Source organism: Manis javanica, chromosome 12 (assembly GCF_040802235.1).
Source record: "Manis javanica isolate MJ-LG chromosome 12, MJ_LKY, whole genome shotgun sequence".
Taxonomy (NCBI): Eukaryota; Metazoa; Chordata; class Mammalia; order Pholidota; family Manidae; genus Manis; species Manis javanica.
Genome location: NC_133167.1, coordinates 32,525,431 through 32,541,865, shown reverse-complemented (window position 1 = coordinate 32,541,865; position 16,435 = coordinate 32,525,431). Strand labels below are relative to the sequence as shown.

Genomic DNA, 16,435 nt, shown 5'->3' with positions numbered 1-16,435 from the left:
CTTTTTAAGCTAATGATATGTAATAAAAGAGGATCATTTGACTTTGGAGTGCATTACATTGAGGTAGGGCAGGGACACGGGATAAGCATCATGATTAATTTTTCCTGCCAATGATGAAAAATGCCCAGATGTAAATGGGACTCCATCTTCAGGCTAAGATTCCATTTTAAAAAGTAGGGAATTAGGAGGTAAGACTCCTAACATATTTTATGGTACTCAGTAAGTAACCTACCCTATCTTAAGGCAGGGCAAGCAGTCCTAAATGGTGTTTCCAATGCTTGAGGGTAACCCACAATCTTGGAGAAGAACAGAATTAAGAAATTCCTTGTATTAAGGGCATCCTATAGAATATCTAGAGGACTGACTGGATGATGAATGTGGAGAGACTGTGTCTCTCACCAGAGATAAACATCATGAGATCACGTCAAGCCTATGCACCACCCTTCCCCACTCCCGAAAGCCTTAAAAGACAGAATCCTAAACCTTTAAACATGCCTCCTCTGAGGGTGCCCACACTCCCCTTTCTTTAAGTGTGTACTTTGCCTTAAATAAAGATTAATCACTGCTCAACCTTCTGAGTTTTGTCTCTGCACTCTTCCAGTGGTAAGCATCTTTGTTACTTTGTTTATTTCATTCAGTTTTCTACACTTAAGCCAAGTCTTCATTCTCTCTGTCCTACTTCAGACAAGTAGGGAAGGGCTACTGAGATCTCTGATTTGGGCTTGCAAGTTCCCGTCACCTGGATGACCCAGACAGGACTACAACTGTATGATCATGCTCTTTAGTAGCCTGCCCGAAAATCTCCTTTCTTTGCATTTGGGAAGTTCTCAGAATATAATCTCACTCTGAGACAGGGACCGTGGATGTAGTCAGAGTAGGGTGAGGGTCTCTGGAGGGGGCAGGGTGAGATATTTGCAGTCAGAGCAATGTAACTACATGCAAGGAACCCCCCTGCTAAAACTCTGTTAAACATTGAGCTCTAGAGTCATTCTTCAGTGAAATCAGTTAATGTTCCCCGGATAAAGAAGAGTAGCACATGTTTTATTATGCTAACCATTTATAATCATGTGTAAGGTTCTCTTTAGCATACTAAAAGGCCCAGGCCTATGTGCTGTCTTTCCTCCTTCAGATCTGATGAAGTGATTTTGCAAGCTGGGCAACTAATTTAGCAAGTAAGCCCAGGCATAAACAACACAGTAAAAAGCAGGAAGGATTCCACCTTAAAGATAAGATTGCATTTTAATACCCAAGAAGTTAAGACGTTAGAAATTCTTAACTTACTCGTTAGCAAACAATACCTCGGCCCACCTTGGGGGCTGAGCAGGTGGCCTTGTTTCATATGCTCCCAGACCAAGATGCTAGTATCTCAGGGAGAAATCATCAGAGGAAGTTAGTTGTGTTAAGTTAAATCTAAATATTCAGAGACCACTTAACAAGTTCACACCCCTAAGTTTATTCATGTTCTCAAAAAATCCTCAGCTGCCTATAAAACCCCCTAGACAATGCACCACTACAGAATCTCTTGTCCCCTCCTGGTGTGAGCTGGGAGCTCTGTCCTTTCACTGTAGCTCCTTTCACTGTATCTCTAAATAAAAGCCTTGCTCTCCTACCTTGATTGTTTGTGAAGCTCATTCTTCGGCTCCACAAACAAGAACCCCGGCATCAACTCCATACAGTGCTCTGCCGCTTCCCCAAATCCTGGGGTGGTAGGGACTTAGTTCCCACAGCGTCCAGATCCAAGCAGACACTGGACGCCAGGTGATTAAGGAGTTAGCAGGGGATGTGCCCCATGCTAAGTAGCAGTTCAATGAACTTCCTTTATCATTCTGTTCTGTCAATTCCTGGCACTCCTACTTGAATAAATTCTTTCCTCACCTTGTACTTTGACTTCCCTGCATCTCCAAACTGACTTCACTCCAACAGTAAGAACAGGAAGGATTTCATCTTAGAGCTAATATTCCATTTTAACAACCAGTAAGTTTGGAAGTAAGATTCCTAACATATTCTTTAGCAGACAGACAATAACTCAATCCACTTTGGGGGCAGGGCGGGCAGTCTTGACTGATGTGTTCCCAGAGGAAGCTGCTATCCTGGAGAGGAACTAACCAATTTCTTGTTTGGTTAATTTTGCAGAATTACCTGGAGGACTGGTAATAAAAGAGACTTAATATCTCTCACTGGAGATTAGCATTTTGAGACCACTTTATAAGTCTATAACCACTGGCCCCTTGAAAAATTCTTAAAAGAGAGAACCCCCAACCTTTTACCATGCCTTCTCTCTGAGGACACATGCACTTTTTCTCTCTTTAAGTGTGTACCTTTAAATAAAGCTTTCTCACTGTTCAACTTACTGCATTTTGTCTCTTTGCTATTTCATTCTATTTCCAAGTCTCCATGTTAGCCCTGATAAGTAGGGAGGGGCTGCTGAGTGCTCAGATTTGGGCCTGCAGTTTCCCATTGCCTGGGTGACCCTGACAGAACTGCAGCTGCCTGAAAACCTCCCTTCTTTGTGGAAGTGCTCAGAATATAATCACACTCCATCTCAGGCTCCACAGCTCCCCAAATCCCGGGGTGGTCAGTCCCCATGCAGTGCAGATTCAAGCAGACATGGGACAATGCCAAGTGACCCCGGCTTTAAGAGATGGCAAGGGAATCTGCCCTATACCAAGAAAATGTTTAGAAACTTTCCCTCTGTACCTCTGCATTTTCCTGCTCTCAGCTGCCTGCAAGGCCATTGATGGTCATTTCCATTCTCATTCTAATAAAGTCCTTATTTACCTACATTCTTCCAACCTGCTTGAGAATTCTTTCTCCATCAGTCAAGAACCCTCCCCCATCCAGGTTGAGTTTTCTTTCACCTGGTGTGCAGGGAGAGACCTCCCAGACACAGTTGCCCGGCAACAATTATATCTAGAAATAAATGCTTTTACCTTAGAAGAATTTATATTTACAAATAGAGAAACTGGCTGCATAATTTAACCATGGGGATAAGAGAAACAGGCTTTGGGGCCTACAAATTTTCACAGTATAACTAGGTAGCAGAGCGGGAACAAAGGATTAAAAAATAAGGCAGATACTTAACATCTGTGGTCACCTCTACTTCTGAACTCAATAAAATGAGGGGGAAAATAGCAAGTCAGTAGATCTATGCTCTAATCTAATTACAGAAAACCAATTGTTAACAAAACCAAATGTGACCTAGGGCTGTAGGTCTCAACTCCAGATTCTAATTTAATTGACAGGAGGAGCCCAAGAGACACAAGTACTAAGTAAAAGATGCCCAGGGGCTGTAATGTGATGCTAGGGAAAAAAACCCCAATTAAACCAGGACTAATATTCAAAGCAAGATCCTGGAATCCTCAAGGCTCAGTTAAAGAGTTTTTTTTTTTTTAATTTTATTTTGGTATCATTAATCTACAATTACATGGAGAACATTATGTTTACTAGGCTCCCCCCTTCACCAAGTCACCCCCACATACCCCTTCACAGTCACTGTCCATCAGCGTAGTAGGATGCTGTAAAATCACTACTTGTCTTCTCTGTGTTGAAGAGCCCGCCCCATACCCCCTCCACATTATACATGCCAATTGTAATGCCCCCTTTCTTTTTTTAAAATTAATTAATTAATTTTGTTGTCATTAATCTACAATTACATGAAGAATATTATGTTTCCTAGGGTCCTTCCTTCACCAAATCCCCCCAACAAACCCCATTAGAGCCACTGTCCATCAGCGTAGTAAGATGCTGTAGAATCACCACTTGTCCTCTCAGTGTTGCACAGCCCTCCCCATGCCCCCCCCCACATTATACATGCTAATCGTAATGTCCCCTTTCTTTTTCCCCACCCTTATCCCTCCCTTCCCTCCCTTTCTCCCCAGTCCCTTTCCCTTTGGTAACTGTTAGTCCATTCGTAGGCTCTATGATTCTGCTGCTGTTTTGTTCCTTAAGTCTTTCTTTGTTCCTATAGTCTTTGGGTTTGAGGTGAGTCTCTTGTAAGCAGCATAGAGATGGGTCTTGCTTTTTTATCCATTCTATTATTCTGTGTCTTTTGATTGGTGCATTCAGTCCATTTACATGGTGTCCTTTGCTCTACAGAAGCTTTTCAGCTTGATATAGTCCCACCTGTTTATTTCTACTTTTGTTTCCCTTGCCCAGGGAGATATGTTCATGAAGAATTCAGTCATGTTTATGTCCATGCGATTTTTGCCTATGTTTTTTTCTAAGAGTTTTCTGGTTTCATGACTTATATTCAGGTCTTTGATCCATTTTGAATTTACTTTTGTGTATGGGGTTAGATCCAGTTTCATTCTCCTACATGTACCTGTCCAGTTTTGCCAGCATCATCTGTTGAAGAGACTCTCATTTCCCCATTGTATGTCCATGGCTCCTTTATCGTGTACTAATTGATCATACTTTTGGGTTAATGTTTGGAGTATCTATTCTGTTCCACTGGTCTGTGGCTCTGTTCTTGTGCCAGTACCAAATTGTCTTGATTACTGTGGCTTTGTAGTAGAGCTTGAAGTTGGGGAGTGAGATCCTCCCCACTTTATTCTTCTTTCTCAGGATTGCTTTGGCTATTCGGGGTCTTTGGTGGTTCCATATGAATTTTTGAACTATTTGTTCCAGTTCATTGAAGAATGCTGTTGGTAATTTGATAGGGATTGCATTGAATTTGTATATTGCTTTGGGCAGGATGGCAATTTTGATGACATTAATTCTTCCTAGCCAGGAGCATGGGATGAGTTTCTATTTGTTAGTGCCCTCTTTAATTTCCCTTAAGAGTGTCTTGTAGTTTTCAGGGTATAGGTCTTTCACTTCCTTGGTTAGGTTTATTCCTAGGTATTTTATTCTTTTTGATGCTATTGTGAATGGAATTGTTTTCCTGATTTCTCTTTCTATTAGTTCATTGTTAGTGTATAGGAAAGCCACAGATTTCTGTGTGTTAATTTTGTACCCTGCAACTTTGCTGTATTCCGATATTAGTTCTAGTAGTTTTGGAGTGGTGTCTTTAGGGTTTTTCATGTACAATATCATGTCATCTGCAAATAGTGAGTTTGACTTCTTTACCAATCTGGATTCCTTGTATTTCTTTGTTTTGTCTAATTGCCGTGGCTAGGACCTCCAGTACTATGTTGAATAACAGTGGGGACAGTGGGCATCCCTGTCTTGTTCCCAATCTCAGAGGAAAAGCTTTCAGCCTCTCGCTGTTCAGTATGTTAATTGTGGGTTTATCATATATGGACTTTATTATGTTGAGGTACTTGCCCTCTATGCCCATTTTGTCGAGAGTTTTTATCATGAATGGATGCTGAATTTTGTCGAGTGCTTTTTCAGCATCCATGGAGATGATCATGTGGTCCTTGTCCTTCTTTTTGTTGATGTGGTGGATGATGTTGATGGGTTTTTGAATGTCGTAACATCCTTGCATCCCTGGGATGAATCCCACTTGGTCATGGTGTATGATCCTTTTGATGTATTTTTGAATTCGGTTTGCTAATACTTTGTTGAGTTTTTTGCATCTACGTTCATCAGGGATATTGGTCTGTAGTTTTCTTTTTTTGGTACGGTCTTTGCCTGGTTTTGGTATTAGGGTGATGTTGGCTTCATAGAATGAGTTTGGGAGTATTCCCTCCTCTTCTATTTTTGGAAAACTTTAAGGAGAATGGGTATTATGTCTTCTCTGTATGTCTGATAAAATTCCGAGGTAAATCCATCTGGCCCGGGGGTTTTGTTCTTGGGTAGTTTTTTGATTACTACTTCAATTTCTTTGCTGGTAATTGGTCTGTTTAGATTTTCTGTTTCTTTCTGGGTCAGTCTTGGAAGGTTGTATTTTTCTAGGAAGTTGTCCATTTCTCCTAGGTTTTCCAGGTTGTTAGCATATAGATTTTCATAGTATTCTCTAATAATTCTTTGTATTTCTGTGGGGTCTGTTGTGATTTTTCCTTTCTCATTTCTGATTCTGTTGATGTGTGTTGACTCTCTTTTTCTCTTAATAAGTCTGGCTAGAGACTTATCTATTTTGTTTATTTTCTTAAAGAACCAGCTCTTGGTTTCATTGATTTTTTCTATTGTTTTATTCTTCTCAATTTTATTTATTTCTTCTTTGATCTTTATTATGTCCCTCCTTCTGCTGACCTTAGGCCTCATTTGTTCTTCTTTTTCCAATCTCAATAATTGTGACATTAGACTATTCATTTGGGATTGTTCTTCCTTCTTTAAATATGCCTGGATTGCTATATACTTTCCTATTAAGACTGCTTTTGCTGCGTCCCACAGAAGCTGGGGCTTTGTGTTGTTGTTGTCATTTGTTTCCATATATTGCTGGACCTCCATTTTAATTTGGTCGTTAGTCCACTGATTATTTAGGAGTATGTTGTTAAGCCTCCATGTGTTTGTGAGCCTTTTTGCATTCTTTGTACAATTTGTTTCTAGTTTTATACCTTTGTGGTGAAAAGTTGGTTGGTAGAACTTCAATCTTTTTGAATTTACTGAGGCTCTTTTTGTGGCCTAGTATGTGGTCTATTCTGAAGAACGTTCCACGTGCACTTGAGAAGAATGTGTATCCTGTTGCTTTTGGATGTAGAGTTCTATAGATGTCTTTTAGGTCCATCTGTTCTAGTGTGTTGTTCAGTGCCTCTGTGTCCTTACTTATTTTGTTTGGTGGATCTCTCTTTTGGAGTGAGTGGTGTGTTGAAGTCTCCTAAAATGAATGCATTGCATTCTGTTTCCTCCTTTAATTCTGTTAGTATTTGTTTCACATATGCTGGTGTTCCTGTGTTGGGTGCATATATATTTATAATGGTTATATCCTCTTGTTGGACTGAGCCCTTTATCATTATGCAATGTCCTTCTTGATCTCTTGTTACTTTCTTTGTTTTGAAGTCTATTTTGTCTGATACTATTGCAACACCTGCTATTTTCTCTCTGTTGTTTGCATGAAATATCTTTTTCCATCTCTTGACTTTTAATGTGTGCATGTCTTTGGGTTTGAGGTGAGTCTCTTATAAGCAGCATATAGATGGGTCTTGCTTTTTTATCCATTCAGTGACTCTATGTCTTTTGATTGGTGCATTCAGTCCATTTACATTTCAGGTGATTATTAAAAGATATGTACTGATTGCCATCACAGGCTTTAGATTCGTGGTCACCAAAGGTTCAAGGTTAGCTTCTTTACTACCTTACTGTCTGACTTAACTCACTTATTGAGCTATTATAAACACAGTCTGATGATTATTTATTTCTCTTCCTTCTTATTCCTCCTCCTCCATTCTTCATATGTTGGGTGTTTTGTTCTGTGCTCTTTTTAGGAGTGCTCCCATCTAGAGCAGTCCCTCTAAAATACCCTGTAGAGGTGGTTTGTGGGAGGTAAATTTCCTCAACTTTTGCTTGTCTGGGAATTGTTTAATCCTTCCTTCATATTTAGATGATAGTCGTGCTCGACACAGTATCCTTGGTTCAAGGCCCTTCTGTTTCATTGCATTAAATATATCCTGCCATTCTCTTCTGGCCTGAAAGGTTTCTGTTGAGAAGTGTGATGATAGCCTGATGGGTTTTCCTTTGTAGGTGACCTTTTTTCTCTCTCTGGCTACCTTTAATACTCTGTCCTTGTCTTTGATCTTTACCATTTTAATTATTATGTGTCTTGGTGTTGTCCTCTTTGGGTCCCATCTCTTGGGAGTTCTGTGTGCCTCCATAGTCTGAGCAACTATTTCCTCCCCCAGTTTGGGGAAGTTCTCAGCAATTATTTCTTCAGACACTTTGTATCCCTTTTTCTCTCTCTTCTTCCTCTGGTACCCCTATAATGCAGATATTGTTCCTTTTGGATTGGTCACATAGTTCTCTTAATATTCTTTCATTCCTGGATATCCTTTTATCTCTCTCTGCATCAGCTTCTATGCGTTCCTGTTCTCTGGTTTCCATTCTGTCAATGGCCTCTTGCATCTTATCCATTCTGCTTATAAATCCTTCCAGAGATTGTTTCATTTCTGTGATCTCCCTCCGGACGTCATCCCTTAGCTCTTATATATTTCTCTGCAGCTCTGTTAGCATGTTTATGATTTTTATTTTGAATTCTTTTTCAGGGAGACTGGTTAGGTCTGTCTCTGCAGATCCTCTCTCAGGTGTTGTCTGAACTATTTTGGACTGGACTAAATTTTTCTGTCTTTTCATGGTGATAGCTGTGGCTGTAGGCAGGTTGCGGTTGTGTCAGCTGGGAGAAGAAAGTCCTTTCCTGGTTGCTGGATGCCTTGCCCTTCTCCACTGCCTGTGTTGGTTGCCCGCACTCCTGGAGCAGCCAGTGGGTTAATCCCCTAAGCTGCTGTGGGCGGGGTCTCTGTCAGAGCAGCGCCGAGCCCTGCGGGGAGTGGCAGGCATGCCAGGTGCACTCCTCTGTGATAGCAGTGCCCCTGTCAGCCAGCTGTGTGCCAGCAGTGGCCTTTGGGTCTGGCCCAGTAGGCTGTGCATTGGGCTGGGATTCCGGTCAGCTTCTGGGAGTACAGATGCTCCCTCTGGTACTGCTGCAGGTTCGCATGGGCCTCTCCCGTGCCTGTTTGGCGCCGCCGCAGCTGGCATGCGCGGGCCGCTCCCGGGCTGCTTGGTTGCCGCCACTGCAGGCTCGCATGAACCTCTCCTGGGCTCCTCTGGTGCCACTGCTGCTGGTGTGCGCAGGCCACTTCTGGGCTGCTCGGTTGCCACCGCGGCAGGCTCACATGAGCCTCTCCCAGTCCCCTCTGGCGCCACTGCCTCCAGTGCACGCTGCCACTCTCCCTCTACTGGGCCAGTGTGTCGGGGTCCGCGCCAATTGGGGGAAACGACTGGCAGTCTGCTTAGTGCCGTGAAGGGCTTCAGAGCTGCGCTACCGCTCAGGGGGTTAGGGCGCCTAAAGTTCCCCAGGATTCCCAGCTGCTGGCTATGTGTGCTGGGATGAGTTCATCCAGCTATGGGTCCCTGTCTCTTCAAGATTTGCAAAAAGCAGTCGCTTTTCTTTTGTCTCAGGGGCGCAGGTTGCTTTTCCATTTTTCTAATATCCAGCACCCCGTGCACCTTGTGTCTGTGTTCCAGATGCGGATTTCTAGAGCTGGTTGTTTAGCAGTCCTCAGCTTTCACTCCCTCCCCGTTCTGACTCCTTTCTTCCCGCCAGGTTCTGGGGTCGGGGGCGTTTGGGTCCCGCTGGGCCGCGGCTTGTATCTTACCCTCTTCGTGTGATGTTGAATTCTTGCAGATGTAGATGTATCCTGGCTGTTGTACTGTATCCACTGGTGTCTCTTTAAAGAATAGTTGTATTTATTGTATTTTCATAAACACATATGTTCTTGGGAGGAGATTTCCACTGAACTACTCACGCCGCCATCTTCCTGTGATCCTCCCCAGTTAAAGAGTTTTTATACAACTACTTTGAAAAATACATGACACACATGGCTTATTACTGACCAGAGTTGAAGATAAAAGTTAAACTAGTAGGTTAAGGATGTAATAAACAGCTGTAAGCTGCAAGTCATACATGATGAAATGGGAAGAGAGAATACAAAAACGGTTAGAATAAAAGATGTTTTAGTAAGAAGAAACTAAAAATATTTCCTATAAATGCTTACCATCTGTCATAGCCTGAGAATTTAAAGCTAAAGCTAAGAAGTTATCTAGTTAATGATCTCATCTTTTTGCTTGAGGCAAATCAACTGAAGGAAATTATGTAAGAAATCCAAAACAACAAAGGAAACTATTAGTGTCAAAGACAGGATAACAAGGTGATAACAATTCCCATCCCACAAGGTCATTAGAAAAAACTTGGGTTTGCCCATTCTCATCAATGCACTATGCTGCTGTTTCTACCACAGTCCCACTAAGATCAAAAGGCCTTTATGTGATGATACTAGACTATCCATCTGGTCATAAAATGACATAGATCCCAATTTTGTTTTAAAAGTGTGAGTATATCTATATATATAAGACAGGCTAGAAGGACATAGATTAAAATGTTGATAGTGGTTATCTCTGGGTAGGGATTAAGGTTGATCTGTTATTTTCTTTATAGTTTTTTGCTAATTTTCCATGAAGAACAAATATTATCTTTGCAATCAGAAAACTGCAACTCTTAAGTGGTTTCAGAGGGCAAAAATTAATTTTCAAATGCTTAAATATTTATTAAGGCAAGGAAGTTAGATAATGTAACCAGAATTCTCCAATTCTTATGTTCTGTGTGAAACAGTGTATATACAACCAAGCCCGAAAGGCTAGGGCCACCTCAACTGCACAGAGTTGCTAAATTGATGTCATTCAGTCACAAACCATATAGGAACACAATGGATTACTCTCTGCAGCCTAATCAGTTCTGCCTTTCTTCCTTAATACAATACTCCTGATAAAGATAGGCTGGGATGATTCCAAAAGTACTCAGGGCAAAGCTCTTAAGTGTTCTCTGGGTATTTAGGCATTATGACTAAATGCTTCCAAAACAATAGATTAATTCCTCACTATAATTCTGTATTAAGAATACAGAACCAAGCAGGCTGACTTCATTATAACCAATCATGTCAAATCCTATTTTTCTTTCAGTTCTCAGCTGTTAAATAAAAATATGTTAAATGGTACAGAAACTAGTAATGCTCAATGCTTGTTTGCAGACATGAACTTCCTATTCCTAGCTCCTGCCCCCCAAAAATTATATATCAGGTAGATGATATACATTTTTAAAGAACAATCTTGCAACTTGGTTTCTAAAGATTGTCAACTAATGTTCAACATTTTTGGTACAACATTTGGAGAATCTAATGTCCTGAAAAAATATTGGGAGTGTGAACATATATAAATGTTAGGCAGAAAGATAGATATGAGTGGGATGAAAAGAGGGCAGAGCCCACCAAGAACTCAGGGAGTTAATCAGATTAAGCCAGAGAGCTAGAAAGGACTCACGCCCTTCACAATGTGAGTTCATTCCACATGCTCTGAATCTGGGCTGACCTTGAGACTTTCTCTAGCTAATGCAGGTGAGATAAGACAGAGACAGGACAAACATTATGATTAATTTTCTAAAAATGCCAATATAAACATAATAATAAGGACTTACCTTAAGGCAAGGCAAGCAGTCTTAACTGATGTGTCCCCAATACTTGGGAGTGGCCACTATCTTAGAAAGAAACAAAAGGTTTGTCCTACAGAATTACCTAGAGGACTAGCTATAGACAATGACATATTGTCCCTCACCAGAGGTAGAATCATGCTATGAGACTGCCTGACAAGCCTATGCCCTCAACCCTTTACCTTTACCCCATTCTTGAAAGTCTTAAAAGACAGAATCCCAGCTTGTGGGTGCACCTCCTCCTCTCCGCGCTTGCCCCGCATTCCCCTTTCAAAAGACTTTTTACTGCTCAACTTATACTTTGTCTCTGTGCTCTCCCTGTGGTGTCTTTGTCACTTTGCTATTGCATTCCATTTTCCAGACTTCAAGCATAAGTCTTCCCTCTATCTGTGGGTAAAATTGTAATATTTCCAGAATATCCTGCCTGGCCTTAGTACATCTGCATATCAATATGTGTTCAGGTGGAAAAAAGTACAGCTTTAATGCATTTGTATCATTCCTTAGGGGTGGAGAAAAGTTCATCTCCATATCAATGGGTAATTACCTGGGCAAGGAGGGCTTATCTATACCTGAGAGGTGAGGAGAGGGCGGGTTTTGCTTCTGCTGGAGCAGGAAAGAGAGAAGGCCCAGGACTGCAATTTGTAAGCAGTAAACGGATTTTAAACTTTATTCTCCCTTTGACTGATTTCAGTTTTAGACGTATTTTGCCAAAGGATTCCCTTCCCTGGACTTACACTGTCCTGCTCCAGATAAGCAAGTAAACCTGCTTTTATCTATCTTGAGTCTAGCGCATTCCTCCCCTTAGAATATATTCAAATAAAACTTTCATTCTGCCTCACTGCTGTTGTCTCTGCCCTTCAGTTCTTTGTTGCGGCCAGGACAGGAACCGGGAGGGGCAAACTCAACCCCCAACATAAAGGCTTCACTAACCCTTATTTTATGTTCTAACTACATAATTTCACATCCACCCCAATCTCACATCTTTTCAGGATGGAAAATGCCAATATTAATCCATTTTGATATCTCTGTCATTATGTGAGATGGTTCTTGACAGTTCTTTTCAAGGTATGGAGTTTTTACCACAATTACTGCATTTTAAAAAGACTTCTAATCTTTCATCACTCTCCAACTCTCCCACACCAAAAAACAGAAACAAAACAACAAAAAGCAAAAATGAACACAACCATCACCTACATGGGATAGTAAAAGCTGCAATAGCTCCTGATAACTACAGACAGGTCTTGAGGTTTTAAAAGAAAGTGACTGTGAAGGAGTGACTGCAGCTCTTGCTGCTATAATACAGAGAACATTTCTGTAATACAAAAAACTGTCTTTAAGAGAACTGAGACAGAACAAAAAGGAGACTGATGATATATACCATTTAGGGCAGTCTTTCTCAATAGGGTTACAGGGGAGAACTAAGCCCTACAGAGAATAATTTGTTTTTTTCTTTTTCAATTATTTCACAGATAATACTTAGCTGGTACATAATGAATAGATGATAAAGTAATCCATCTGTGGGGTAAATCGCCAAATTTCCAGAATCTCCCACCTGGCCTAATCATTTCCATATCAATAGGTGTTTACCACTACAGCCTCCCACAGCCTCTGGGGCAAGGGGCGGAGAGAGGACAGCTGTTCTCCCCTCAGTTCTTGGCACATAATTGGTCTGGCATCTGCCAGTTGCGGGGGGCTGGCCTGCAGAGACACAGAGCATCAAGTTGCTTGGCTAGCAGGGACCGGAGAGAAAGGCAGAGCACAAGTGGCAGCCAGAGATGGACAGGGCTGGGCCCAGCTTGTGAATTTGAGCAAGCTGTGAGCAATAAACATGGTTGCTCCCCACCTATCCTTTCCCTTGACTTACTTTGGTTTCACCATTTTCATCTGGGATTCGCCCCGGCCCAGGAACACTTTTCCCCCTGGAACTGTATCTTGTGCAGTCCACAAGATCCAGCTGTAATCTGTCTTCCTGGGTGCAATGTTTGGGCAGGCTTCCCCTAGAGATGGTGGGGAAATACCCTTGGACCCTACTGTGGATAGTGGGGCTTCACCCAGGGATGCCCCAGTGGGGATTTGGTCTGGGGTAAAGGGCCTCCTAGAGGAGTGGGCCCCTCCCCCAGGATTAGGGAAGGGTGGGGACACTGGAGGCAGTAGAGTTGGCCCTCCATGAAATAGGGGACTCGTTAGAGGAACTGAGTGGCCACAGGGAGGCAAACATATGTGGTGTAAGTCTGGGGAAAGGAAATCCCGGGGCAAAATACCTCTAAAAACTAAAATAAGTCAAAGGGAGAAATAAAGTTTAAAACCCGTTTATTGCTTACAAAATTGCAGTCCGGCCCATCTCTCTCCTGCTCAAGCAGCCACAACACCAGCCCTCCCCCTCACCTCTCAGGTTCAGATAAGCCCTCTGTTGCCCAGGTAATCACCCATTGATATGGAGATGACTTTACCCCTGAGGAAAGATGCAAATACACTAAAGCCATACTTCTCTCCACCTCTGAACGCCTGTTGATATGCAGATGTACCAAAGCCAGGCGAGATATTCTGGAAATACTACGATTTTACCCACAGTGGGGTGGCTGTTTCTTGCATTACCAAGGGTTACCAAGGAGAGAGATGCACTTTAACACTGATTGGAGGAATAGGGAGATGAGTTGTGGGATACTCTGAAAAAGGAATGAAAGCTGTTGAGAACTGAGATCTTGCTGCTGAGAGACAAACGAGTGGTGTGGGAGGAGGCAGGAGGAAAATGGGAGCTTCAAGACGTCCTGGGGGAGGTGAAGGAAGGGGTGGTGCCTTCAGCTCCAGAGATGGTAGAGGAGACATCAGGGGAGGAAGATCTGGGGTAGGATGAGGGGGTGGGGCTGAGGGCGGAACTGTTGCCAAGGCCACGGCCTGAGGCTCAGACCCTCTGATATGGAGAGCCCGCTGGGTTGTGGTTGAGAAGCAACTGCGGGTTCCCCGGGGTGTGGAACACTCCATGCTTCGCCCCTGTACCCCGGTCGAGCTGGTGGATTTGAGCACCATTTTGACAGAAGCCCTCAGAGATTTGTGCCTACATGGCGTTTTGCATCTTTGGGATTTAGGAGTAGAGGGTATTATTCTATCTGGGTCAGATATGGGTAAACTGGCTTCCCTGACTACTCACCCCTCTCTTTGTAACCAGCAGAAGTTACAAAATGTCCATCAGACCTCAGGGTATCCTGTGCTTCTGCATTGGCTGACAGCAGCCCTCGGATATTTGGCCTAATCAGGGTGATCTAAGATACTTCCCCACTAGCTAGTAAACTTATGCAGAGGTCCAGCAGGTTTAATGGGAATTGGGCATGAAAAGTATCATCTATAATATGGACCCCCAGGGCCCCGATGAGGAGCTGTTCACCATGGGAATGAGAAACCTGGTGCTCGATACAGCTCCCCCATTCCTCTTTGGGGCCCTAGTGACTATTCTTGCCCCCCATGTAGGGCAACCTATAAGTGAAGCTACTTGTACTATAACAGATCTCAGGGAAGAAGGAAATAGTCAATGACTGAAAGGAGAGGTTCAAAGTGCCCCACGAAGGTCTTGAGGACCCAGATGTGGGTTGATTTGATAAAGGCGGGGGCACTGAAAGAAAAACTTGATGGACAGCCCAACAGAATCTTGTTAGAGCTGTGGCACCAATTAAAGCTGGAGCAGTAGTTCCAGCTGTTGAGGTCTAAGACACCGAAGTTAGAAACAAAGCCCTATCTCCAGCCCATGTGTCTGCAGGACTTCACAGGGGAGAGTATTCAGACCCCACCTGGGTCCCCACCCCCACAGGAGGGCAATTCGGCATTGTGGTTTGACTGAGAGGGTGGTCAAGGCCCCCAACTTGGGGGACCTGGTGGGGACCAGAGGCCACATGTAGAATTAGCAATTCATTGGTCCCCTGTGAACATACAAGGTATCCTGGCTTTGGAGGACACAGGAGCTGGGTCTTCCCTGATTTACTGTGACCCTGAGTAATGCCCTGGGGCCCTCACTGTTATATAGGGGTGGGGCTGCCAGAGTGGAATAAGCCCAAACCCCTTGGGAATAGGGGAATCTAATGTTGTATATGATGTTATGCTCACCTTTGATTTTCTTACAGATAACTGTGGCATTATTGCAAGAGGTTTTGGGTCTTGTAGGCTACTAGAGTGTGTTTATTGCACACTTGGCACAAATTCTGAAGCCCTTGTGCCTCTTGGCATGTAAGGGCATCAGTTGTGCTGGGATAAAACATGTGTGTTACCTCCATTGTAGCAAAATGGATAGACTAGATGTCCATATGACTGGGGCCTCTGGCAGCAACTTGCAAGCCTTTTGCCTTGGCATCCCCAGGGGCTGATGGAGCAGATGACTTGGTCCAGGGCAGAAGACAGTGTGGGCTGTAGTTTGTCAAGTGACGCCTGTCTCTGCCTGGCAGGAACACATTATGTGACGAGTCCCACAGCAACCTGGACATCTTGACACATGGAGCACTGATGGCTGGCTGGCCCTGCTGGCACCTTGGGGACAAGGCCTGGAAGCTGCCCTCTTGTGTGTTCCTGGAGTAACTGCAGAGTGGTCCCCAAAGGTCACGGTAGTGCACCCAAATAGCTCGAAGGTAAAAACACTTTGTGGGGAAGTTGTGTCTTATTATTGTGGCCAGTGCTGTGCTTCCAGTAGCGCTACATCTACCCCACTCCTGCCACTGTCCCATCACAGGACCACTCTTGAATGCATCCTACCTGATGTACAGGATTGCCTACACTGGTGTCATTAAAACATATATCTTTTTGCCCTTAAGGTTATTCTCTTCTACAGTCCTTGTGGCTTGGGCCTGCCTCCTGGCTACAGCTGCTGCTTGCTGAGTGTGCATGGCACTCCCTACGGGTTCAGTTGCTGGCCTCCTGTGGAATGGGCAAGCTATAGATTTAATCTATGGCTTAATCTGAGTAGGACTTTGAATAACCCAGCTGAATCCTCAGGACTGAGGATTGTCATGATTTTTGCATAATTTCTGTTGTTACTGTATGTTATTAGTCTGGTTGCAGTATTCCAGTTTTCTTGCACAGGGGCCATTGCAGAAGACTGGGGGCATATAGACTGTAAGGTAAGAATTCTGGAGAGGTGGTTTGTGGGGTAAATCACAGAATTTCCAGAATCTCCCACCTGGCCTTATCCATTTACATACCAATAGGTGTTTACTCCTGCAGCCTCCCACAGCCTCAGGGACAAGATGTGGAGAGAGGAAGGCTGTTCCTCCCCTCATTTCCTGGTACGTAATGGGTCTTGTGCCTGCCAGTCGCCAGGGACCAGCCTGTGGGGTTCTTCCTGGAAGGAGCGAGTGGAGAAGTAAGCTTGCACTGTGCCTG

General features: G+C 43.4%; 1 protein-coding gene across 6 annotated transcripts in view; it reads right to left on the bottom strand.

Annotated features, from left to right (window-relative positions):
• The window catches only part of TRAK2 (trafficking kinesin protein 2), a 70,020-nt gene that overhangs the window by 22,179 nt on the left and 31,406 nt on the right, over positions 1 to 16,435 (bottom strand). Inside the window, exon 5 of one of the 6 annotated variants that reach the window (XM_073218338.1) lies at positions 16,255 to 16,432. The exons of 3 other annotated variants lie outside the window; for them this stretch is intronic. The gene's annotated coding sequence lies outside the window, so the exon portion shown is untranslated. Of the gene's footprint in view, positions 1 to 11,062; positions 11,123 to 16,254; positions 16,433 to 16,435 lie in introns of all 6 variants that reach the window. 2 more of the 6 variants (XM_073218340.1, XM_073218339.1) reach the window with 2 other exon arrangements.